This window comes from Cibotium barometz, chromosome 14, assembly GCF_041138505.1.
Source record: "Cibotium barometz isolate CiBa-2024 chromosome 14, ASM4113850v1, whole genome shotgun sequence".
NCBI classification, from domain to species: Eukaryota; Viridiplantae; Streptophyta; class Polypodiopsida; order Cyatheales; family Cibotiaceae; genus Cibotium; species Cibotium barometz.
The window spans coordinates 29,097,287-29,125,240 of NC_141059.1; the positions used below are offsets into that span (position 1 = coordinate 29,097,287).

Sequence of the window (27,954 nt, forward strand, 5' to 3'; positions counted from 1 at the left end):
AGGATGGATGGCCAGATTTCAAACATGATCCCCATAATTTATAGCGGCTTGGATAGTCACCATAAAATGTGTGTTATTAAGTTGTTAAACTTCAACTAAAGCTAGATGGGAGTACCAAAGGCAATATAATATGAGAGGAGGCATGGATAGGAGCCTATGCGTGAAAAAAGAAGACATTCATTTTGGTTTCCTTGGAACGAAAACATCAATAAACAAAGAAACTAAAACAACATCTGCATGTCTACTATTGCATTTTCCTCCATCATTGACCCCCCTTCTCGCTTATCCCTTTGGCTCCCTATTCACAAGGCAGCACGTGGTGCAATGCGTTAGTCAACATAGCAGTTTGGCCATTCCTAATCGGCGTAATAAATGTAATGTGCTACCACTGCTGCAACTACAGAGCCACAGTTCGTAAAAGAAACAGAAAGGATGCCTAGGAACCCTGCGTCCTTCTATTTCTTTTATGTGCAGCGTGAAGAAGCGATGCCTAAGAACCTTGCATCACATCTAGGAACATAACTACATGCTAGAATATATTTCTTTGTAATAAAAAAAAACTGGTATTATAATCACCTGAAAGTGTAATAAATGACACTTTTAATATATTTCTTTTTGTCAACAAAAATAAAAAATATCTATGGTTCTATTTTTTCTTCCTCTTTTCTAAATTGTGAGAGTTTTATTTTTTTCAAAGAGTAGAGAGAGAATAGAACTAGTAGCTCTAGAAGGGTGGCTTCAGAAGGGGATCATACACGGAAAGAAGCCCAAAATAATAAATTGTGAGAGTTTTATTTTTCTCAAAGAGTAGAGAGAGAATAGAGCTAGTAGCTCTAGTAGGGTGGCTTCAGAAAGGGATCATACCAAAAAGATGCCCGAAATAATAATAAGAGGCGTGAAATCAGTTCTAGCCTTTCAAGAGGATAAAGGCATAATTTTCTTAACTTGAAGCAGACAAGAACGGTATCGTGCAAGAGCCGTGAGAGTGAAATGCTGGGCGTAAAAGTGATACTTGAGGTAGTAATGACCAGGAAATCCTGTTCCTATGAAGGAAGCCTCGTACCAAGATCCATCTTTTCTTTGGGTGGTTAACAGGTATCTGACTCCATGTTCAATGGACTCTACCTCATATTGTCCTAGAGCATCTCCTACAGCCAATAATCCTATAACTGCCGATGCGGTTTGAGAAGGAGTGCTTCCATATCCGGTCTGCTCTTTGAGGGCGGCAGGGTCGTTGTAGCTGTAGCATGTTTCACCCAACCCTCCATCTCCTATACTGTTGTTAGTGTTCTGCACTTGAACTAGCCGTTTGGCTCCTCTTGAGATTTCTTCTTCATGAGTGGAGGGTGCCACGACAGATAATGCAACCAGCACGCCGCACGTGCCGTAGATGTAGTGACTCCGGGGGCGGCAAAGGAGCGTTGAAGTTGCCGTGCTGTAATCTGCCCACCATTTCCAGGACTCTAGCGGTGACATCGGAGGTGTTGGGGTCGATCATAGCTTTCAGGTCACCGTAAGGGGTGGAGTTGAGCCAGTCCTGGTCATTATCTTTGTCGAAAGCCGCCCAGCCGCCGGCTTTGCACTGCATGGAGGTGATCCACTTGACGGAGCGAGTAATGGCCCCCTGCATTATCTCAGTGGGGAGTTCGACGGCATCCAGGGCCATGACGACAACCGCGCTGTCGTCCACGTCGGGGTACCATCTGTTGAAGAACAAGAATGGCCAGCCGCCCGTGAAGCCGGAGTTATTCTTGAAGGACCAATCTCCATGCTGGGTAATCTGCTTCTTGAGTAGCCACTCCCCAGCCCGCTGGAGGGCCGGATGATCAGGCGGCATCCCGGACTCAACCAGCGATCTGACAACAAGCGCCGTGTCCCACACACGCACGGCTGCACCCAGTACTGATCAGCGGTCTCCATTGAGAAGTCTTTTAGGGCGAGCAGGCCCCTGTGCATCACCGGATCAGTCACCTCGTGCCCGAGCGTCTTCATACACAGCAAAGAGTAGAACATGGCCGGACAATCACCCGCCCAATCACCCGAGTCCTCCTGCGTCTCCACCACCCACTTCTCCGCCGCTCTGAGGCCCCTCTCCCTGAACGGCACCAACCCCCACCTCTCCGCCACCTTGAGAGCGTAATCCACCACCACAAAGAAGTCCGTCCAATCGCCTCTGAAGGGTGCGGTCACGCGCGCTTGCTTCCTCCCTTCCACATACAGCTCGTCCAAGAACACCGCCGGAGTCACCCTGAATACAGGCTTCTTATCAAACACCACAATCAAAGGCACTGTGCATGACCTCGCCCAGCTACACATTTCATATATGTTTGTCAAAAACCAGTTCGGCAACAACGCCAACCAAGCTGGCAAAGAAGGTATCCCCCTCCAATCAAAGCACCCCAGCATAGCCAAACAAAGCTTGGTGAAAATCCTAGCCTTTGTCAGACCTCCTCTGTTAAGGATAAATTTCAAAGCGTTCTGCAGTGCTGGGTCGGTAACAGGAACGTTCAGCAAACGCAGTGCCATGTAAGCTTCTATGGAGAGACTCAACTCACCACCATCTCCATAGAAAAGCTCCCACCCGCCATGGCTGCGCTGGTTTTTCCTTATGTAATTCTCCATCTTGTGGACTGGGTAGTTACGATCAATGCCCAATATCTTGAACAAGAGGACGGTTTCAGCAGTGATGGAAACATTGCTCTCTAATTCTGCCCACCAGTAGCCTTCTGGGTACTGTTGGGAAAGCAGCAGATCTTGGCTGCGCTTGATGGCCTCATCTGAAGTCGGGTTTTCTCCACCCATTCCACCTTTAATGGCTTCCGCTTCATTGTAAAACTCTTGACTGTATGGCAACATCTTTGCTCACGACTATACGCACACCACTAATACCCTGCATGCAGCTCATGAAAGAAACAAGCAAATTTCTAGATTAGAAATATATATGCACAATCCAATTGATAATTATAAAGAAATATTCTTAAATAAGACAAATAATTACAGATAATCATCTCTTGATCGGTTCCCGAATCAGTAAGATTGTTAAATAATGATAAAGTTAATTCAATCTCATCGGTCTGATCTGTAAGTTGCAGAAGAGAGACCACTACATTCAGAGCAAGCGAGACCACTAGTTTCTAATTTCAATTTTCAACTATCCAAAAGTGGAATGTGGAAACCTGAAAAGTTTTACATTTTCCGAAAGATTCTCTAAATGTCATTATATATTATACTCTATAAATGCTCGGATTGAAAACACGCTATCCAAACAAGGTTCTCAAATCATGGACTAAGTGCTCACTCCTCTTCTACATCTCCATAGCTTACTAAAGTGTAGAAGTTATAATGGACGCCTACAACAGAGCTAAAGTTTAACACCCTTAAATCTAAATCTAGCAAAACATTGATGAGTGAAACGGCTTCAAAATAGTGTTCACGAAAAACCGAGGTTTAGTGTCAGGTGAATGGCAAATTTTGAAAAATAACCTTCAAAGTTCAAAATAACAAGTCACAAAAACTTACAAATTTTAAGGGATTTTAGTTATAATTTTGCTAAAAACTTTTAAATTTAAAAAATCCTACAAAAATTTGAGGTTGATAGTTCTTTGAATTGTTGAAAAAAATGTTTTCTGCAAGTGATGAATAATTAATTCAGAATTAGAGAAGATTACTTAAGTACTCCTCAAAGGACTACTTTGTATGCATGCATGTACAACATCTTCAAAGCCTGAAAACAACCCAGGGACTACAATATGAATGAGATTAGTACTGTAACACGAATGTCGTGTCTAAGCTAAATACAGAATTGGAACCATTCATTGTGAATCCCTAGTGAATTGACACGTTGATTAAGTCTCGAAGGCTAAATTTTAAAATACTAATTAGTGGATTTAGTGTAAGTGTACTGATGAGCCGACTACAGTCGGCCACCACTTCGTATATGTCCTTTAACTATAGAGTTTAATGTTTAAACTGATCTAAAGATATAGCTAAGTGAGCATGGATACGTAAGTCTGTTTGTTACAACACTCCATGGCCCAATTATTAGACTAACAGCTAGGAGATTGAAGATTCTATCATATCTTCAACTCTGCACATAGTATCGTTTGGTATCAGACTACGACAAAGTACATAATCAATTCGCTGAAATCCAAATTGATGTCACGGTCGCAAGTGGCAAAAGTATAATCAATCAAATCATCTAAATAAAAAAGAAGGTTTTATTAAACCCAAACTGCTAGGATAGCAGAAAAACATGCCTATCATTGCAGGATTGGATGGAAAAATCTCTAAAGTTAAAAGGAAAATTAGGCAAACATGCCTATCATTGCAGCAGGATTGCATGGAAAAATCTTCAAAGTTAAAGGAAAATTAGGCATATGTCTGTTGAAAAGTGGAACAGAAACCGTAGTAATATTTAAAACAAGGTACGTGGAATCCATACGTATGAGCGCCATTGAAGGAAAGGCAAGGGCAAATATATGAAGTTCTGTTAGGGGAATGTCATCAGCTAGACCCCTTAATCTGCTGGCAGTCTATTAGATGTCTCCTGTTGTGGCATGTCTAGAAACAAAGGAATGAAGCCCTCTTTGGCATAAAAACTAATCACAATTTCTTTCTATTTCTTGACAGCATTCTCAATCTGATCAAGCAAGTCTAACCTAGAGGTGAAAGTTCTGAAGCTGGTCATTGGGCGCAGGATCATCCGTGGAGAAAGTGGAGGAAAGTTCTGAATTCTTCTAACTCCAACACTAGGGCAAGCATGTGTCAAGGCGTGGAAAAGGAATACTTCAGAGCAGGCTCCATTATGGTGGTCATCGGGCTTAGTCCACAAGAATATAGAGGGAGGACAGCACACCTTTTCATTCATGTCCTTTGTTCAGTATATAGGTGGTATTCATCTTTGAGAGCTTTTGGATTGTAGCTAAAGCCACCTAGGCTTAGCTGTTTTATGGGTCCCCCATGGACTTTCCTCATAGGACGTTGTAATTTCCTCCTCTCTTAATATATTCCTGTTTCTATGGCAAAAAATAAAAAATAAAAAAAATATATGAAGGCATAGACTACACGGACAAGAAGGCCAGAACTTTGCAATCACAGTGAGGACAGGAGTATTGGCAATATGAAGGCATCAACTACAATGGCTTCCCGTAATGAAGCCCTTGATGTCGAGCAGTTAAACGGGGGTCACAACAGTACTCGGTGGGAGCAGGCCTGGAGATCATGATCATCGATAGAACTTATATAAAGACCACCTTGAAGTGCAGTTTAATGGGGGTCACTACAGTCGCTGGGAGATGATCATCAATATGATCAATGAAGTAGGTGGAAGAGTTTGGGTCCTAACTCTCTCTCCGAGAGATGGCAGCAACACGCTACTTTCAGCTTTTAATATTTTGGTGAGGAGTACCCTGGGGCCTCGTGGACGGGTAGGTTGCTTTTTTAAAGGGTCATGCCCGTTTTTGGGCATTTTGGCCACTTATTTTTGAATGACCGTAAAAGAATAAGGTTAAAAAACGTACATGTTTATGAATAATTATACATCTTATACTTTTCATGTTTACATGCGGTAGCATAACTTAATTCACACTATTTGGGTTCTTGTAGATCAAGATATTGGTGCAGCTCAGTGCATTAGAAGTAGAAGCAAGTTTTAAATTGGAAGAGCCTACTTGGATCAAGTAAATTCTTAACTTATTGGCATTTTGAATTTAGCATTTTAAATTACATTATTATTGAAATTATGATTTCAAAATGGTTTTTGTGTTTAAGCAAAGTAATTTGTATTTTACATATTTTATTGTGTATAATGTGACGAACTATCATCTTAAATCGATTTAGTAAAATAGTGTCATGGGAGTACATAACTCTAATTTATACTTTAATGTGCACATTTTGTAGATCGAAATGAGCCAAAGCACACTATTTCAAGTGCTAAGTGTTTCACAACCTCAGAACAAGTCTAGAGAACAGACGATGCATAATCTATTTGGCACGCCAACTTAATGTTGAGACAGAAAACTTTGAAATTAAAAGCAGTGAAAATGGTGTGAATGATGATTTGGAAATGGTTGGTATGATGCATGATAGTTTATTGTCGTCTAACAAAGTAGATGAGCAAGAACTTTCAAACAAGAAGATGATGCGGGATAGTTCATTGTCCTCTAACAAAGTAGATGAGCAAAAACTTTCAAACAAGAAGATGTTGTGAATGATGATTTGGAAATGTTTGGTATGATGCTTAAATTTCACCGTGGCCTCATTTTGGCATCTTAAATCTTGTTTATGGTGTATCTTGAGTATTACTATTACTTGAAACTTGTTGGAGATTGTATATTTGAAATCTACTCATCATAAGCTTCTTAATGACATGTCACATGGAGGGGTTCTGACGACATAAGATTGATAGGATTCACCATGGCCCCATTTTTTAGAGAGAGAAAGAGCATGAAACTTCTTAGAGGGGCCCCAAAATAAGCTCATAATTTCCCTAATGGTTCATTATTGTTGAACAAAGTAGACAAGAAAGAACTCAAACAAGAAGAATTGTCATCAAAAATATAGAAAAGAGTGGGAGTAAAAATTCACCTTTCTAAAAATGATTGTGTATGGAAAGGAAGAGTGCATGAAATGTGTATGGTGTGAAAAATATAAAGTAAAGGAACATTGGGGGAACATAATTGGGGAAAGGAAAAAGGATGTAAAACCATTCAACTTAGTGCTATTCAGAAGCACATACGCTCAGAAGAACATAAATTTTCTCACATGAAGTGGTGTAGTGAAAATGCCACTAAAATGCCTTTGCATGTTGTTGTTATGAAGGTTAGAAGAAAAAAAAGAGTCATAACTTACATGAAATTATTGTACTTCATTACCAAGATGGTACACATTATTGGTCTTAGAAGCATGTCTACCTCCAATTCAATGATTCAATCATTAGGGTTTATCTTCCCCATTTAAATAATGTTATACATGGCAAAGAAGAGACAATGTAGGGAACAACCCACCTTACAAGGCTGCTGAAAAATAACTTGCCATGGATTTTAAAAATGATATGAATTAGATACATATTATTGGCCACAATTGATATAGCTAGGAAACAAGAGGGTCTACATGGGTTACAATTGATGGTCAAGAACTCCTAAAGGTTTTACCATGCTCTACACTATGATATTAAAGGGATTAGATACAGTGAGCTTGAATCCACAAGGAATGAATCTAACACAAGAACTAGTGGTCAGTGAGTCTGAAATGGAAACTAAAGCAACACCAACTTTGCAAAAACCACAAACAAAACGTAACCGATAATATCAAAAGAAACCTTGGGAAGCGAAACTAAAAAGAAGACTAGCAGCTATGAAACCGCTGAGTCCCAATCTAAAGAAAGAAATGAGCATTCTTTAAAAACCAGGGAATCTCTCAAAAATGATAAATATGTAAGCGTTATGCAGCCAATCATCATAAAAGGCTACAAGAAAGAATGACTCCTACCCAATGGGTCTATAGTATGTTGGTGCATTTGATATACATCGCAAGTTTATTAACAATTAGGGAGAGGAATTATAAAAAGTTATGTATTGCTTCCCTCCTCCCATTAAGTTAATAGCTAAAATGGATATCATTGGCGAATCAAAGCTTAGTCATTTAGCCAAGCGAAATAAAAATAGAGAGTTGGCTCTAAATAAGAAGGAATAAAAAGCTATAGCTAAAGCAGTCAAAGATGATCATAAGCTAACACCTAACTTTCGCCCTACACCGGAGCACTATAAATCCTTTACAATTAGAAAATGCAAGTTAGTGTTTAATAATTCCACACAAAAACTAACAAGTCACGTAGGGGGAGCCTACAATGACTCAGCTAAAGTAAAATAAGTAGACTTCGCTAAACCTTAAGAAGACCCTAAATAGCAAAAGACCACACCCAGATTCAGAAAGCTGAACTCATTGCTCTCCTCAAGCAATATAAGGATTTTTTTGCATGGATTACCACGACATGAAGGGAGTACCCATTGAGGTTGTAAAACACATAATTCCCATGGTACCAAACACTATATCTATCAGTAACAAACAACCCTATCCTAGTTTAACCAATTGTGATTGTATCTTAAAAGAATGGAAAATTGAGAGTATGTGTTGATCTTAAGAAGGTAAATACGGTTACGAGAAGAGACCATTAACCCTTGCCATATTTTAAACACATTCTCGAATGTGTAGCAAGCAAGGAAGCATACAGCTTCTTAAACGAATACTCAAGATATAATCAAATTTTCATTGCTCTTAAGGATCAAGCTAATAGTGTTTTTGTTACAGAACATGGTGTATTTGCTTATAAAGTTATGTCATTTGCTCTCACAAATGTACCAGCCATATTCCAACAATGACTTATGAATGCTACTTTGAACTATTTTCTAAGGAAAATTCTTGAAGCTTGCTTAAATGATTTATGCATTCATTCATAATGGAAGGAGAATTTATCTTGTTTACGTAAGGTATTTCAATGATTATTGCATATCTGAAACCCCTTCAAGAACCAATTTTTTGTAAAACATGGAGTCATCGTAGGGCATATAGTGTCCAAAAATGGGATCTCCACAAATGAAAAAAAGGTAAACATTATTTAAGAGTTATCCCCCCTATGAACTACAAGGTAAATAGCTTAGAATTACCCCCACCCAGGAACTACAAGAAGGGAGTCCAAAGGTTTATGGGGCATGCAGGTTACTATAGATGGTTTATACTCTTCTATGGGGCATGTAGGCTACTCTAGACGGTTTATACTCTTCTATGTCGAGATTTAAACTTCTCATTGTATTTAAGTGGACAGAAGAGTGCCAGCATCTCTATGATACGTTAAAGTAAGCTCTAACTAGCTCTGTAATCTTGTGAGCACCAAAATGGAATAATATATTCCATGTGTACATAGATTCTTCTACCTTTGCTATTGGATGTGTCCTAGCTCAGCCGGGTGAACATAAACTACTAGAACGCCCTATAAGTTTTAATAGCCGACAATTATGTGAGGCTGAGATAAACTAAACCACCCATGGAAAGTGAAGGATTAGCTACGGTGTATGTGGCGAATAAATTTTGGCATTACCTATTAGCTAATTAGTTTGTTTTCTATGTTGACCATGAAGCCTTATTATACCTTGGTAATAAACCATGCCACACAAGGAGAATCACCGCATTGGTTGTTGATCCTTCTTGAATTTGATTTTACAGTGGTTGTGAGACTTGGCTCACATACCTAATGGTGAAGCACCAGTTGGAGTAGATGATGATCTAATTGATGCTACACTATTCAAGGTTAAAGATATACCAGAGTGGAGTAAAAAAATCGTTAACTTTCTAGCTAATGGTTTTCGCGTTAAGGAGAGATTTAGGAAGTTGCTAAAAGAAGTGGATCCTTACCAATTGATTGCTGGAACCTTTTATAGAAGAGGTAAGGATGACATAATAAGATGTTGCCATAGGAAGGATGAATAATTATACATCTTAGAACAAGCACAACAATAGGTAGCTAGTGGACGCTTTGACAAGGAGACATTACTAGAAGAAAGATACTTCAATCCAATTATTGGTGGCCCATACTTTTTAAGGATTGTGCATTATTTGTCTCAAAGGATGTGAGGAGTGTCAATGATGTGTCAAACCATTAAAAGGGCATGAAGTCTTTGCACCTTATCAAAGTTTTAGAACCATTTATAAAATGGGGCATTGATTTTGTGGGACCCATCAGTCCGATCGCATGTAGCACCCAAGCAAGATACATTTTAATAGATCTACAAACTATGTCACAAAATAGGCTGAAGCAAGAGATTTGAGGATGGGCATCAGAGACATTGTGGCCATAACTAAGTTTCTTTACATGTCAACATTATTATCTATTTTGGTGGTTATCCTTGTGAAATGGTAAGTGACCAAGGAAAGCACATTATAAATGATATAATTAAACAACTTGCCATAATGTTCATGATTGCACATTGTAAATCCACACCATAATACCCACAAGAAAATGGTCAAGCTGAGAGTACCAACAAAGTCCTTATTTCTATGCTAACTAAAATTGTTCAGGCTCAATGTAATGATTAGGAATCTAATCTCACCGTAGCTTTATGGGCTTAGAACACCTCTTACAAAAAAGAAAACAACCAATGCCCACCAGTAAAATCGTCTAAAGTCTCGAGAGCTCAAGCTGGCTGCAGAAGAGAGCAAAAACAACAAAACACAAACATGCATGTAGCATCAAATCAGAAATACACTTCACAGATGTGTAAAGATCAAACATCAAATTAGAAATACACCTCACAGATGGTATACACTATAGATCAAACATCAAATCACCTCACAGATACGTAAAGAAACATACCTATCACCTGTGTAACCTCTTCACTTTTGTGGCCAAGAACGAAAGCACAAGAACAATAGAGAGAAAACAACTAGTGCCCACCAGTAAAATCGTCTACAATCTCGAGAGCTTAGGCAGGTTGCAAAAGAGAGCAAAAACAACAGAACACAAACATGCATGCAACATCGTGCGCTTCGTGCTCATCACAAGACTCAGGAGTCAGGTCACAGGCGATGCATGCAAGACGGTCCGCTCCGTGTACTGCAGGAAGATTCAGGAGTCGGGAGCTTATTACGACAGGCCACGACTGAGGAAGAGCATCTGGGATAGGCTGGGAATCTGAACAACTTCATGTGATTGGCCACTCAACACCGCAGATAAGAGCGAGGTTCCATTGTATGAACCCTAAAGTTTAAACTTTAAACCGCCCTTATAACTAATAAGTAATAACTATTATCATACAATGTATTAACTAAACCAAATCTAGTATGAACGAACCCGGATCATACATACAACTGCAAGGATATATTTTCTGGTTTATTTTCAAGGATATATTTTTTTAAGTCTTTTTTTTTGTATATATTTTTTCTGGTCTTTTTTTTTGCAGGGACATATATTTTGTAGTCCTTTTTTGCAGGGACATATTTTTCTCATCTTTATTTTCAAGAAATTAAAGAAATAACCTCGGTAAATAAAACCCCCTGAAAAATAGATTAACCCTTTTTCGAGAAATTCAACCTTGAAAATTACACTAAAGGTGGATTTTTTTCTAGTGCTGATCCATAATATACGGATTTTTACAAAGGTACAGTACAAGGATACTAATTTTTGATGCCTTCAAAATGACAGATTTAGTATAGTAGAAATAATGTCAGTTTTTAAGGTACAGTACAAGGATAATAATTTTTGACGCCTTCAAAATGATAGATTTAGTATAGTAGAAATAATGTCGGTTCTTTTACTTTATTCTTTTACGGTCATTCAAAGTAAGTGGCCAAAATATCCGGCAGGGTAATCCCCACCCAAATATTAAAAGCTGAAAGTAGCGTGTTGCTGCCATCTCTCGGAGAATGCAGTTTTATCATCAGAGAGTTAGGACCCAAACTCTTCCACCTACTTCATTGATCATATTGATGATCATCTCCAGGCTCCCAGCGACTGTAGTGACCCGCGTTAAACTGCACTTCAAGGTGGTCTTTATATAAGTTCTATCGATGATCATAATTTCCAGGCCTGCTCCCACCGAGTACTGTTGTGACCCCCGTTTAACTGTTCGACATGAAGGTCTTCTAAGAGCTCTCTTATTACGGGAAGCCATTGTAGTTGATGCCTTCATATTGCCAATAATCCTGTCCTCACTGTGATTGCAAGTTCCGGCCTTCTTCCTTCTTTTATCCAGGTCCGTGTAGTCTATGCCTTCATATATTTGCCCTTGTCTTTCCTTCATTGCTCGTATGTATGGATTCTACGTACCTTAAAAAAAAAACCGTAGAATATATTAAAAAAAAGTGAGATTACAACGCCCATGAGGAAGGTCCATGGGGGGACCCTAAAGACTGCTAAAAAGCTAGATGAGGGATTTAGCTACACACCAGAAGCATTTAAAACTGGAAAAAATAGTGGCTGAAGGCCACAAAAACTGAGGGCAATTGAAACTGAGGATAACCTTTACATGAGCAGACTAAGACTGAATCATGATGAAAAGACTGAAACAGTTGCCATGGGCCTGACGAGAGGGTTTAATGTACCCCTCCAAAACCATCCGAGGCCTGAATATGATGAACAACATCTTTAAGCCTTCTGTGGCATTCAAACTCCAAGCCTTGACACATGATTTCCTTCGTTTTGGAGAGAGACGAGCTGAGAACTTTTCTCCACTTCCTCCATGGAAGAGCCTGCCAGTGGTCCACTACCGTCAGATCTCCACTTGATTGAATTTGATAGGTAAACTTGAGGACACTGTCCAAAAAAAGAAAGAAGTTGTGATTAGTTTTAATTTCATAGAGGGCTTCATTCCTTTGTTTCTAGACATACCACAGCAAAAGAATTCTGACAGACTGCCATATTAAGGGGTCAAGATGAAGACATTCCTCCAAAAGCACTTCTTTCCAGCTGAGTGGGGAACTTCTAATCTTCACAAAGGCCTCATTCAGTACCCTCAAGAACTGCTTAGTGTCTGGGTAGGAGTAAAAGAGATGCGGGAGAGTCTCTAGCTTTGTTTTACACCGGGGACAAATACCATTCCCATGCCCCAGCTTCAGAGCCTTCTCTTGTGTCCAGTTTGCTTTGTGAATTACCAACCAAGCCAGAATTGCATGCATCCTTTCTTGAGCAAAGGCCCAGATTAGTTTGAAGCGAAAAGCCCATTGATGCTTGTTCCAGGACAAGGATCACCTTTTGTTGAGTTCGAGAAGTTGCCTGCATTAAATGAGTTAGGTAGCTTGACAAGGTTACTAGCAAACCCCCACCGAAGGGCTTTAGCAAATTCTTTGTAATCACATTTAATCCTCGGTGGAATGGCAACCTTCAGCGCATTACATCTTTGCTCTATCAGCTCAACTCCACCCCTTGGCAAAGTGAACTTATTAATGATTTGAACTCTGTTGAACATACCAGATGAGTCACATAGATCTCCCCAAACCTTTACTCTAGCTTTGAAACAAGAGAGGCCAATTTGAACTTGATCATTGGCAATCGGCTTCACCAGGTGTCCAAACCAAACTGAATCAGCTGCATACGCATACCCGACCCCTCTTGGTATACATCTGAAAGGAAAAGAGCTTCTTATAACCCATCCATGACTCCCACATTTTGCAACAGAGCTTGCGGCCTATTGGTGAAAGGTGGGCCTTTGAGAAAAGAGCCTCATTGAGGGAGAACCCCTTCCAAGCCCTTTTGTCTTTCAGTCAGAATTTTCCAACATCCCTTTTGAGCAGGTCTGCCCATACATCATTGGAAAAGATGGCTCTTTGAATCCATTTTGCTGCAAACTTTTAAGCCAGTAATCCAATGTTGATTATACCCAAACCACCCTATTCTTTATCCATACAGCATACCTGAAAGGCTACCTTGCAGATCCTCTTTCTGTCAGGTGAACCACCCCATAGGTTGCTACCCATGATAGAGTTCAGTGAGTGAAGTTGGGTTTTGGAGGGCCTCCAGCACAGCAGGCAAAAAAATGTACTACTGAGGGGATGATGAAATGGTTGAGTACAAAGGCTCGAGAAGCAACACCCGTGTTAATATGACTCCATTTCATAACCTGGTTTTTGAGCTTAAGCAACACATAATCCCATCTCTGTTTGACTGAAATGTTAAACCCCATGGGAATGCCAAGAAGCCTGAATACAAAATGTGTGCAATTGAATATGAATACATGCACTAAAAACCTACCAGTGTCAATGGTATATGCATAAGTTTGCTCTCTGGAACTTACCCGGCGTCACTATAAACGACATTATAAGCATCATTAAAGCGTCGCTAAGCATCATTTTTAGTGTCTCTAAGCGTCGATATTAGCGTCGTTGAGTGGCGTTGGATAAGCGTCGTTATTATTAGCGTTGCTTTTAGTGGCACTAGTTAAATGCAGCTTTAAGCATCGCTCAAGCGGTGGTGCAAAAAAAACACCACTCCAACGACAGACACTGGGGAAAAAACAGTGTTGAAATTGAGTGGAAATGAAAACTTAAAATAAATTATAACCCAAAAAACTTGACAAACATCCAGATATTATTGAATTAAAACAACAAAATCATCAAATAGTTATACAAACCGATCAATATGTACATATATTATGATGATATATATTTGACTTGTATCATCATAAAATCCATCTTCAAAATGAATCCATGCTGCTAATTGGTATATCTCTAAATTCATCATTTCAATGGCTCCTATATCAATACAAATTCCTATTCCGCTACTTGAAGAAGATGTAGAGGTATTATCACCATGGTTCTCATGGTCACCATATTGATTGCTCTGCATCCTCCATTGATTGTCCACCATGCATTTCTTCTTCAACATCTTGATCTTTAAATATATGTTTAGATCAAGGAGTGACTTGTATTACATACCATCAATTAGGATTCCTTTGGTTTAGCTAAAACACAACCTAAAAGAAAGAAACACAAAATATTTACAAGAAAATATATACAATGCCTTCCTTCTATCCATAGATTCATCAAAATTGGAAATCAAGTGTAAACCTGCTCACAATGTTATGGTAGAATGTATGTGTCTCTTGAATCTTGCCATACTTTAGTTACGTCAATTGAAAAATCTGCTTGGATGCTTCTTGACGGTTGCTTGAGTACCTCTATATACCACTTTGAACCACTTAACATCAGAGACGAACACTTTGAAAGCTCTAAATCCAATCTCAAAGATGTCTTGAATTGTTCCACAATATTCAACTTTCTCTGCTATAATATTATTATCTCTTCTACTAGCTCGACTTTCTTGGTCAAAACTTACCATTACACCACAATCATATGTGATTCTCTTGGAGTCTACGTGTTGAGTTGCGAAATGGTAAGTTGTGCAGTAAAAAAATAAACAGGTATTTTAACCTTGACTTTTTCTAATTAAACTCTATTGTTATGTGTACAGCATAGAGTTTATGTGCATGGTGCATATTTCATGGTGCATGGTGCATATTTCATGAACAAGTATGGATGGCTCGACACGTGGAGTACCCAAGGGATGGAGAAATCACATTATAAAGCAAGAGGGGTTCATTTCAAAAATACAAGACATGGAGGCGGAGCTTTTGTTGGAGGAACACGTATAAACTATCTATAAGAGATGTTCAATTGGTTTTATCGCACAACCTTTGGTGGAAGGGTATTGGTTAGGGAGTAGGCCCAACAATCTAAGCTTGCACAAGAGGCACACAAGGCTGCAAAAAGTCATGCTCGGCTTGAATGGTTGCAGACCAATGATCCCCATAGGCATGATGCTTGGTGTGCCGCACGAATGAGGAGACAAGGGAGGTGTGGGTTGTGCATGCACTAGCATAAATCTAGAAGTAATAAGGAAGAGAAAGATGGATAACAATTTGCGAGAAAAAATCAACAAATTTTGCATCTTGAACTCACATGTAATGGAGAAGTGGATTGAGACATATGAAGCTCTCAAGCGACAGTGAGTACAAGATCGTTTAAGTTTCAGAAGGAATCGCACTACAAGAAATCTCCCATATCCATAAGGTCTGCAAGCTCTTCCAGACTTTCCCACACATAGATGGCTAGAAGCTACAATTTTAGAAGCCAAACGTGCTGGTTTAACTATAACAGAGGAGGAGGAGGAGCTTACAAAAGCATGCAATTGGCATGTAAGTGTTTAAGTTCTACATGTCTCTCTTTTTTTTCTCTACATGTCTCAGTTATTGTTTGTCCATCAACAATCTTTATGTGCTATTTGTAGTATCACAAATATGGGGCATTTTGGTCACATGGACGTCATTTTCGAGTAGAACAAATAGACAAAAGAAGAGCAACCTTTGATTGTTGTGTCACAACACAATTTGTTCAAGAAAGTCAAGCAAGTGCAAGTGATGATAACACAATTAGTGGAATGCTTGATTACTTTGGAACCATTCAAGACATATTAAAGGTTGGCTTTAGAAGTTTTGAGTTGTTTATCTTTGATGTGAAGTGGTTCAAGGTAATCACAAATGGGCCACATGCAACTGTACGTACAGACAAGAGTGACCTCATCCAAGTGGACGCCACAAAGGTATGGACCGATCAGCAAGATACTTTTGTGCGCCTAGAGCATTGTGAGCAGGTTGTCTTTAAAGCGGATCCAAAAGATCCACGCTGGCTATTTGTGGTTCAAGTCGCCCCCCGCAGTAAGCAAATTTGTGAAGAATTAGAGCTACAACAACAGGGTGATGTGGATTCACAGGGTGGTGGGGAGCAACAAGAAGAAGCCGATATCAACAATGAAGAGGATCAAGCAAATGAAGAGGAGAAACTAGAGCAAGATCCAAATGAGGAGGTGCAAACCAATGAAGCTAGAAAACCTGTTGAGGAAGAAGACATAGATGATGAGGACATCCTTCATCAAGGGACTTTTAATGATGATCAGGATGCTGAAATGTACATAGAAATAGATCTCTTTGGGGCTACTGATCTTAATGAGGATGATAGAATAGAATTTTTTTTTTAAATGATGTATCTTAATGATTATGCAAATAGTTATGACATATTTGTAATGATTTTATGACATTGAAGGTGCAAAGTGATATGGTTTACCATTGTTGTTTAGGGAAGTTAATGTTTGTCATATGGTCCTTTCATTGTTTACCATTGTTAATGTTTACCATCATAATCACTAGTGCAGGTGCAAAGTGATATGGTTTACCATTGTTGTTTATCATTGTTAATGTTTGTCATATGGTTCTTTCATTGTTTACCATGTAATTTTCATTTCGCACAAGTTTGTCATATGGTTTTTTGTCCAACAGGCCATGGGTGATGACTCACCGCCGCTCAACTACAGTCTTGATTTCTCATTTAACCCTACACCTCAGGGCATGAGTCCCGAGCAGTTATATGATTTTTTCTCGTCCATGACTCCAGAGCAGAGAGCCATGGCTCAGACTTATTGGGGTTCTAGAGCAGGGACATCTGCCTCACCATCTAGTTTCACGACGGCAGTTCCCACACCTGTAGGTACGATGGCAGTTCCCACACCTCATACCACACAGCCTTCCACTCCTCTTACAGCTCGATCTACCACCTCTTCACATAGACGTTGCTCACATAGTAGGTCTTCAAGGGGAGGTTGTTGTGGTGGTAGTGCCACAGATGTTGTGACACCACCACCACGTGAGCGTCGTCCTTTGCTCTCATCTATTGATAGCACACCCATAGGTTCACCTTCCACTCCTTGCACATGTCCATGACAACAACAAGATATACACAATTAGGGATGGGGCACCTATAATGAATAGTGCAAGGAAGGCAATGAAGACACGAATTCGACAATTGTGCACTATATAGTTTCACAACTCTGTTATGACTTTATGGGATTAGCAAGATAAGGAGAAGAAAAATTACATAAATACAAAGATAAAGCAAGAGTTTCAGCCATTTGACCCTATGAATGTCGTCTCTAATGAGTGGAAACAATATACAGCTCGCATTTTGATGGGGCATCGTAGGTCAGAGGCGAGGGATGCATTTAGAGAGGAGAAAGAGAAACCTGTTTGGCTAGATGATAGGGAGTGGGAAGCCATAGCTCAGGAGCTCACAGAGACACCAGAGAGGTTTCAACAACAAAGAGAGGCGGCAAGGACGAGACTCCAAACAGTAGGGGCTTCTCATCTTGGGAGTGGTGGTTACGAAACCATGCGCCATGAATTCGTAAGTATTTGTAGCAATTTTGTTTATCTAAATGTATGTATGTGGGCTAAATGTTGATTTCTAAAAGTTGTAATTGTTAATCGTTTATGTAGGAGTTGGCCATGAATCGCCCACCAAGTAGGCGACAAGAGAAGTACGCTCACAAATATGGCCTTGTGGCCTTATTTGAGATGCTTGAAGTAGAAGGAGAGACCATCAATTGGGAGGCATTACCATAATGTAAGTCCTTTAAACTATTGGTATATGATCAAAATATTCATGAGTAATGTTTAATTTCTTGTTTATCTGAAAATAAAAAAACGAGCACGGTTGTCTTTTGTGCTCTATTTTGGACCGAATGGTGCTGTCTGTTTACTGTTGTTGAGTCCTGTTGACTGCAGGCAGCTTGGCAACACCATTTTGTCCATAAAAAATTACTGCTATGGTCATCGATATATCCACCGGTATATTCGTCTACCAGCATGCGCACCGGTATATCTGCTAGTATCCGTGCTGGTATATTTGCCAGTATAAGGGCCGGTATGCATGCAGGTATAAGCACCCGATGCAAATACCGACATCGTGGTTTCGGCACAGATACCAGGGTTTATACCGATGTGACAGGGGCTTTTTTAGACCCCGTTTAATGACATCGTATAAGTGCCGGTATTAGGCTATCATGTAGTAGTGCATGATGATCATTATATAGTTGGATTGCAAAGCCAGTTTATGTAGGTTCCTCGGAAGCCACATTTAGATGGTGTGAGGCACACGTTGCGCCATGTGAAGTATACTATAGACTATGGTATCTTTTATGAGGCTGATACAAAATTGTAGTTGTTTGGATACATTGATGCAAATTGGGTTGGTAGTATCGCAGTAGATAGGAGATCTACCAGTGGATTTATGTTCTCTTTTGGGAGTGGTGTTTGTGACTTGGAGCAGCCAGAAGCAGCTAGTAATTGCCTTGTCAAGTACATAGGCATAGTATAGGAGTGCTACAATGGAAGCATGTGAGGTAGCTTGATTGCTAAAGCTACTTAGTGATTTGAGAATGTAGGTTGACACATAGGTTTCCATCTATTATGAAAACCTCAGCATATATAGTTGGCGAGGAACCTGATTTTTCATGCGCGAACTAAACACATAGAGTCCCACTATCACTTCATTAGAGAGAGGGTCTTAGCACGAGACATTGATCTCATGTAGGTTAGCACAGAGGTGAAGGTGGCTCACATTTTCATGAAAGCCCTGGGAGTAGAGAAGCTTTACAGATTCAGAACTATGCTTAGAGTCATAGAGATGGATTTGAGCTTAAGGGGGAGTGTTGAGATATCAAGATCAACACGAGCTGACACTTATAATATGCCTAGGTGATTTTTTTCTCCACTTACATCACTAGAGTGTTTGTTAGGATGCTGACATGATAGATCTTTGCCAGTGATTCTAAAACTAGACTACACTAGCGACTAGTCCACCATTGAGTTATGGCATACTTATCTTGTCATCTCACTCACTTACCGTGTTCACATTATGGAACGCATGTACATAGTACTTTAGTACTTATGTTGTATTTTCCTTATCTTTTGCTAGACCCCTTTTGTTGAGAAGAAGAAGAACAACAACAATTTTCAGCCTCTCATCTTGTTCTCATCTTGTGTGTTCTCTTGTAGGGTATGTGTGAGTGACTGAGTGCTTTTGCAAGAGCTCAAGATCTCTTTCTCCCTACATCTTTTCAGCTTCCCACTTTGAGCGAGGAGGAAAGTTGGCATTCATAGCATGCTTTGTGAGTAAAATTGCTAGTTGACTTATTTTCTGTTATATTTTCCTTATCTTTTGTTAGAACCCTTTTGTTGAGAAGATGAAGAAGGAGAACAATTTTCAGCATCTCATCTTGTCCTCATCGTGTGTGTTCTCTTCTAGGGTTTGTGTGAATGTGTGAGGTCTTGCAAGAGCTAAATCTCTCTTCCTCCTTGCATCTTTTTACCTTCCTAGTTTGTTGAGTGGCATCTTGTAGAGAGCTTCAGTGGTACTTTCCAAGTCATTGACAAAGAATTTATAGAGCTTGAATGTATGGTGAGTCGTGACCATAATGTGGCTTTTTTTAGTAAGGGTAATCTTTTTGTATACTACACACAATACGTTGTTCCCCCAAAACTAGGTGTGTATGAGAAAATTGAGGATTTAGCAGTGCCAAGCAAAGCTTCTCTTATTTGGGACATTCCAGATGAAGCGACGATGCAGAGCTTCAAACATAAAATATCCCAGGATATTCAAAAGATCATGACTCTGGGAAGGATCTCGAGGAGGATACGGTTATCATGGTTCATGCCTCTACATGTCTTTGTAGCTTGCTTCAAGGACACAGAGTTATAGAGGACAAAGGCATCATGGCTAAGTAGAAACTTCCCAGCCAAAGAGGTGATAGTCCAAGTGGTAAAGTGTTTGCCTAGGACCGAAAGGTCTTGGGTTCAAACCCTGCTTGGACCCCTCGGTGACACCTCTCATCCGCGCTCTCCATAAGCTTCCCTTTCGGCGTCGATCATGTTCTGGCCGCCTTTCCCAGGAGGACTCCAGTGTAGCCCCTCCGCTCTTTTTGGTCGAGTGTGCTCGTCGCCCTCTTCAGAGGGCCGCATAGATGATCTTGTAGCTCACGACACCAGCGTGGCTGGGACGTTGAGCGAGTTGTAATGTTAACTATTAGTAGGATCTCTCTCCGGAAAAAAAAAGTAGAAATTTCCCAGCAGAGCATTTGGATAACATTATAGGATTGTTTTGGAAATCTAAAGAGTATAACCATAAGGGTGACTACAGAAGGTGCAATGCATGTCCTCAATCCTTGGCTTTGTCTTACAATATCTCTCGACAATATCTTACTATTGGTTATGATTATAGGAGATACAAACTTAAGTTGGGTATCTAGAAGCCTTTGGAATCTGATATAGATTGCATGTCATTTAGGTTTGAGTTGCAGGTTATTCCACATGCTGAAAGAAAGGATGTTAGTGTTACCTCTTAGTGGACGTTAAAAGACATTAGGGAAACCGTGGAGTTTCTTGACAACACCTCCCCTAATTCAGGGGCAATAGAACTACAATTGGAAGAAGAGCTAAATGCTCTATATCTTGTATGAGTTGTTTACCTCCAACTGTTGTAATTTTTAAACCATGAATGAGTAGACAATTGACATTTTTCTTGACCATTTCCATTTGTGAACAAACATTTAGTAGATAACTACATCTTTCATAAACGAATGGTGATTTATATACAATAAATGGTACAAATACATCTTGCAAGTTATAAAATGTCACTGCGTATGTGTGAAGTTACAAAATATTATAATCCTCTTGATCTTCACTTTGTTTATTTGGGCTCCTAGATTTTGCCTACTCTTGATCTTCACTTTGCTTATTTGGACTCCCAAACTTTGCCTGCTCTTGATCTTCACTTTGCTTATTTGGGCTCCTAGACTTTGCTTACTCTTGGTCTTCACTTGGTTTTTCTGGACTCCCAGACTTTGCTTCCTCTTGTCCTTGAGCAGGAACATCACCGAAGTTGAGGGGCTTCTGAGCAGAGGGCTTCTTTGCATGAGATTTATTTTGTGAGGTTCTCTTTGGCTGAGATGTCTTCTTTGCAGAGGACTTCTAACACTATATTCGTGAGTTTGGGAGTTTCCCAACTCCCATTTTTTGAATACTAAAAAGGTGGGACCTGGATAACATGCCTATAAGTTTTTCAAAACCATATCATGTGACCTATTGTTGGAAAGCGCTTGGAAAATGGAATCTAGTGAGCTATAGAGCTCTCAATTCGGAGTAACGGTGTTCAAGTTATGATTAATCCAAAATTTGACCACATGTCCCAAACTTATGGGAAATTCCCATATTCCCCAATATGGTGTTTCCTTTGCAATGGTCTCCTTTGAGGCTTTTTGCATCTTCTCAAATTTTAAAAGAGAATGCATTGGCAAACCCTTGCCTTTATCTTTATGTCTTTTCAGCTTCTTCTCCTTCCCTTTTCTTTGAGCCTAATCTCCTGGAGGAGGAGAGTGAGGATCTACATGCGTAATTGCTTTGTCCAATATAATCTCAATACATCTCTCTCTTATCCACCAAATATAAGTTTCAAGGTACACTACCAAAAAAAGTGGAGTTCTAAGAAAAATAATGTACAAATACATTAAGAGCAATGCAAAGGATTCTCTGGGGTTCTTACATTGACTTGTTATTTTAATAACTTAAAATCTATTGTCCTACAAGCATTTGTTGCAATCACCGCCCATCCATAACTAGTACTGTCAGACTGAATTGGAACCTGAAGTATAATTAGAAGAACGCCATCTTCAAACAAAGAAACATCCAGACTAAATTCTCAATACCTCTTTTTGAAGATACTTGAATGGCTTCTCTGGATCTGCAAGGTCTTCATAATTTTTCTCTAAATATGCTAATACAATTTTGTAAGCACTGCAATAAAGAGCATATCAAACAGGTGCAATGTTTGTAACAAAATTGTGATATTTGATGAAAAGAGATACTTACATTTTTCATTGACCATGGATACCTGCTAAGGAGTTCATGAAAGTAACCTCTCTATTCAAAACATCAATGAGTATAAGACTCCAATGGTGACTACAAATAAAACAATAGTAAGAAAATATCTACTCACATGAGTTATGAATTTAAAACTATTAAAAAATACTACCTTAAAACTATTAAAAAATACTACCTTTCATTATATGGGATGAATATATAATAGTTTCTCAGGCTGTCATATGTACTAAAAAACACTTCAATATTTGATCTTGTCTTTGAAAAGATATCACTTGATATTAGAGGATCAACCACAAATATGCTGCTTGAAACCTCTGTGGGGGCATTGTAGAAATGTATGCCCTGTAATCAAAGACAGTATTAAGTATGAAAAAAGTAGAGAAAATGACAAAACTATGGCTAAAGTATTTCTCCATTGTCAAAAATGCTCTTGGAGGTGAAGAGGAGGAACTTGAGGAGATTGAACGCTCTTCAAAATTTTACTTTCTCAGAGATTTAGAGGCAAATGATATAGAGGAGGAACTTTGACCCGAGGAGGAGGAGAGGCTTGCCAAGGATAATGAAATCACAGAATTAAAGGCACATACAATCGTTCAGTCACCCAAGGAAGGTGGAGATCCATTGCATAAATATATTGTTCCTTCACTACCAAGTTTTGCTATCAAGGATAAAGAGTATTTACTCTCCTTACTGATATTCAAAAGTTATTTAACTTGAGGGAGGACTATTGTCTTGCCATCATTGTAGAGGGTTGTGAAGCTGCTGAAGGGCTCATTGATATTGAGAATAGGCATAATGATGAATTTGCTTCTTTAGATGTGTCTACATCAGATGACAAGTTCATTAACTCAACTCATGCTTTATCATTATGTATTAGAAAGCACAAGAGTCACAACCATTGATCTCCGAAGATGAATTTAATCACCTTCAAGCGTCACTTGGTATTGTTGATGTTCGTAGGAACAGAGTGATTATGTCTAATTTAAAGACACCAAAGAAACCTCAATCTCACTCTGGATATCAGATATACTTGAACGAGATGAAAATCAAAAGGTAAATGAATATGAATTTGAATCCATACATTATATTGTTTTAACTTACAATAATTTCACAGTATTCCTCTTGTTTACAGTTGGAGGTAGCAGATGAAGACAACCTCTTAGGGAGAGGTAAAGGCTCAAGGCAAGCAGGCTTTAGCAAGAAAGATACTCCACTTGGAAACTATTTGTCCCAAATGGATGAGAATATTTTCCATGTGTTGCATAGCCAGTTCTCCGAGGATGCGGATTGACTTATACTTTGTATTAAATCTCTCTACAAATTGTATGGCTTCTCAATTATACAAGCCAATGCTAACAAAATCATGTTTCTTGAGAAGACAGCCACCACTACTAGAATTTTAGAGTCGCTAACATGCCTATGACTAATTAATGGCTAGTACCAACATGAGGTGATGCACTCATCATGCATAGTGGGAATTGAGGGGAAGTGATAGAGGTCCACATACTCACTACCCACCTCCTCCTTCAAAATGTTGGAAGGATACCGAGGGGAAGTGAAAGAAGCTTACTATCAATATGGTTCTCCTTAAAGGCCCCATCCACACAACCATCCCACCATGTGGATAAAGCTAACGAGTGAATCTTGTTTTCCCCCTTCAAACCATCGATTGAGATTTACACATTTTAACATTTAGGGTCCTACTAATTTAGCCATTATATCTTACCTTTTTGTCCAAATTCATATGGTACAAGCGCAAAAGATAAAAGTTTAATGAAATATATTCAATGCTTGAAAAAACATCTGGTTGAGTATAGCTCAAATAAAAAGACTAAAAGGGAAATATGGTATGGAATATCAATGCTCCATCTTCATATTATTGTAGTTTCCTAAAAGCACTGGATCATGTATATATATCCCCCTTAGGATGAGTAGCCATGGTTAACATTATCATATCCACACAAGATAATGTCTTGGGAGGCCAAAGGGCATAGAGATGGCTTAAATATGGATTTGGCTCATTGCTAAATAGGTTGCACACTTACATGGATTGTCATCTCTATAATAGTCCATACTTATTAGGGTTGATGGATTTTACTCTAAAGATTTGAACACCATGTCTTGAGGTAGTGGGGCTTGGTTTGGACTTTAATCTCTTCCCCTCCTTCACACACACACACACACACACACTCTCTCTCTCTCTCTCTCTCTCTCTCTCAAATATTTCAAAAAGACAAAATAAAGAAAATGAAAATGAAAATCCCCATCCCATGGAGAGCGTCAAGCAGGGGGCCATTGCTCGCTCCGTCAAGTGGATCACCTCCATGCAGTGCAAAGCCGGTGGCTGGGCGGCGTTCGACAAAGATAATGACCAAGACCCCTTACGGTGACCTGAAAGCTATGATCGACCCCAACACCTCCGATGTCACCGCTAGAGTCCTGGAAAGAGTGGGCAGATTACAGCACGGCAACTTCAACGCTCCTTTGCCACCCCCGGAGTCCATCTCTACAGGCCTCGCCTACCTCAGACAAGAGCAGGAGAAAAACGGCTGCTGGTTCCGAAGATGGGGCGTTAACTACATCTACGGCACGTGCGGCGTGCTGGTTGCATTATCTGTCGTGGCACCCTCCACTCATGAAGAAGAAATCTCAAGAGGAGCCAAATGGCTAGTTCAAGTGCAGAACACTAACAACAGTATAGGAGATGGAGGGTGGGGTGAAACATGCTACAGCTACAACGACCCTGCCGCCCTCAAAGAGCAGACCGGATATGGAAGCACTCCTTCTCAAACCGCATGGGCAGCTATAGGATTATTGGCTGCAGGAGATGCTCTAGGAAAATATGAGGTAGATTCCATTGAACATGGAGTCAGATACCTCTTAACCACCCAAAGAAAAGATGGATCTTGGTACGAAGCTTCCTTCACAGGAACAGGCTTTCCTGGTCATTTGTACCCCAGGTATCACTTTTACGCCCAGCATTTCACTCTCACGGCTCTTGCACGATACCGTTCTTGTCTGCTTCAAGCTAAGAAAATTATGCCTTTATCCTCTTGAAAGGCTAGAACTGGCTTTTCTTGCATAGCTATATTTCACGCCTCTTATTATTATTTCGCTTTATGAAGCAACCGTACTAGAGCTACTAGCTGTATTCTCTCTCTACTCTTTTAGAAAAATAAAACTCTCACAATTTATTATTTCGGGCTTCTTTCCGTGTATGATCACCTTCTGAAGCCACCCTACTAGAGCTACTAGTTCTATTCTCTCTCTACTCTCTGAAAAAAATTAAACTCACAATTTAGAAAAGACGAAGAAAAAATAGAACCATAGATATTTTTTATTTTTGTTGACAAAAAGAAATATTTTAAAAGTGTCATTTATTACACTTTCAAGTGATTATAATACCAATTTTTTTATTACAAAGAAATATATTCTAGCATGCAGTTATGTTCCTAGATGTGATGCAAGGTTCTTAGGCATCGCTTCTTCACGCCGCACATAAAAGAAACAGAAGGACGCAGGGTTCCTAGGCATCCTTTCTGTTTCTTTTACGAACTGTGGCTGTAGTTGCAGCAGTAGTAGCACATTACATTTATTGCGCCGATTAGGAATGACCAAACTTCTATGTTCACTAACGCATTGCACCACGTACTACCTTGCGAATAGGGAGCCAAAGGGATAAGCGAGAAGGGGGGCCGATGATGGAGAAAAATGCAATAGTAGGCATGCAGATGTTGTTTTAGTTTCTTTGTTTATTGATGTTTTCATTCCAAGGAAACCAAAATGAATGTCTTCTTTTTTCACTCATAGGCTCCTATCCATGCCTCCTCTCATATTATACTTCCTTTGGTACTCCCATCTAGATTTAGTTGAAGTTTAACAACTCAATAACACTCATTTAATGGTGACTAATGGCCCATCCAAGTGAGCTTCTTCTTGATTAGTCACAACGATTGTAATATTATTGTTTAATGTCGAGCTCTATACACTCTAGTTAAAGGAAATGAAACTCAATATTTGACTTTTCTTACATAGCTTTTTGCGATACTACTATACGAGGATGAGGTCATAACTGTGTCCACAACCATGCTTCAATAAAGGAATTTTGGAGTTTTAAAATTCCCATGGAGATATGCACACACCTACATTCGTACATATAGTTGTGGGGCATAACTGCATGCATAGAGCAAGTTTGGGTACTTAGACATCACACCCATTGGACGCCGAATGGGTGTTGCCACCCATTCTTTTTTTGCATAGTGCAGAACGAGCCCCCTCTGCAAAAAAAGAATGGGTTTGGGTAGGACGTCATGCCTATCTGGCATCCGATGGAGGTGAAATTTTGTGAGTGGGTCCATGGGGTCACTGTCCCCCCACTTGCAGAGTTTCGCCCCCATCGGACGTTGGATGAGTGTGATGGTATATTGCCACCCGTCCAATGGGACCCCTATACGCAAAATATATGAGAGGGGGTTGAAACAGATCATATTTTCTTTTCTCTACCCCCCTTTCTTAAAAAGAATGGGGGGGAGAGGGAGAACTTGAGTTCCTTGCATGCAAACACACACAAACACACAAAAGAATGCAAAACATAAGAGAGATGGATGGCTTAATTTTCTTCTATCTTCTACTCTTCTCTACAACCATATAACTAAAAGATAAGTATACATAATATAAAAGAGAATGTACTCTCCTATAATAACATACAATCGTCAGTCCATAGTATGAACTCGACTATATATGAGTTGGTACTATAACTATGCCATAACTCTAGTACTCCAAGGTGGCTATCACACAGCTTGTCATCCACTAGTGGCATGTCAACCATAATCTCACCAACCATGCCAGTGGCATAAGTGCAAAAGCTATCACCAAGGCGGGCCGTCAATGTTCCTACAGCACTAGTTGAGCTTGATATGTGAATACTCCCCCTTGAGCTCAACTCCACACACTACACTCCAAGTAATCTCCTAAATTTATGGAGCTTCTATGTGCACAGCCTATCATACCATACTTGGACAACATGTCCAAGCCATACTGCCTCTGTGTGTAATAACAAAATGCCATGAGGTGATGATCTCACCACCTCTATGCCCAAGAAATACTATAGCTCACCCAAATCCTTCACCTCAAACTTCTACTTCAAAATCCTCATGACATCATGTATGTCAGTATTATTATCATCCAATGACAATCAAGTCATCCACTTAGATGGCTTATAGCATGATCTCTCTATCTGTCTTTTTTACATAAAGTGAAAAATCTACATTAGATATATGAAATGCAATAGTAATAAGATACTCCCCGATCTTGTTTGACCATGCTCTGGGTGCATGTAGCTTCAAGTCATATAGGGATTTACGTAACCTTCACACAAAATCTAGGTGTGCATCACTCTTATAACCTAGTGGCTACATCATGTATACTTCTTCTTGCAAATCACCATGCAAGAAGGCATTCTTTATATTGGGATATGTGATGTAAAGGGTAACTCTTTGCCTGCAGCCATAGTAATAACAACTCTCATGGTTTCCATTCTTGTAACCAAACCTGAATGTCTCCATATAGTCAATGCCATAGGTCTGCACATAGTCCTTGGCATCCAATCTCACCTTATACCTACTCACTGCACCATTTACGTTATTCTTGACCTTATACACCCACTTACATCCAATTGTCTTCTTTTCCTTAGGCAAAGGCACTA

General features: G+C 39.6%; 2 pseudogenes across 1 annotated transcript; one reads left to right on the forward strand and one right to left on the reverse strand.

Annotated features, from left to right (window-relative positions):
* Positions 1–25,410, forward strand: part of LOC147631907 (dammaradiene synthase pseudogene) — a 136,635-nt pseudogene extending 111,225 nt beyond the window's left edge.
* LOC147631908 (dammaradiene synthase pseudogene) lies at positions 765–5,207 on the reverse strand (annotated as a pseudogene). The gene is made up of 2 exons (XR_015267375.1): positions 4,659–5,207; positions 765–2,890 (listed from the first exon to the last, which is right to left on the reverse strand). The product of XR_015267375.1 is annotated as a dammaradiene synthase pseudogene (transcript).
* Positions 25,411–27,954: the final 2,544 nt, after the last annotated feature.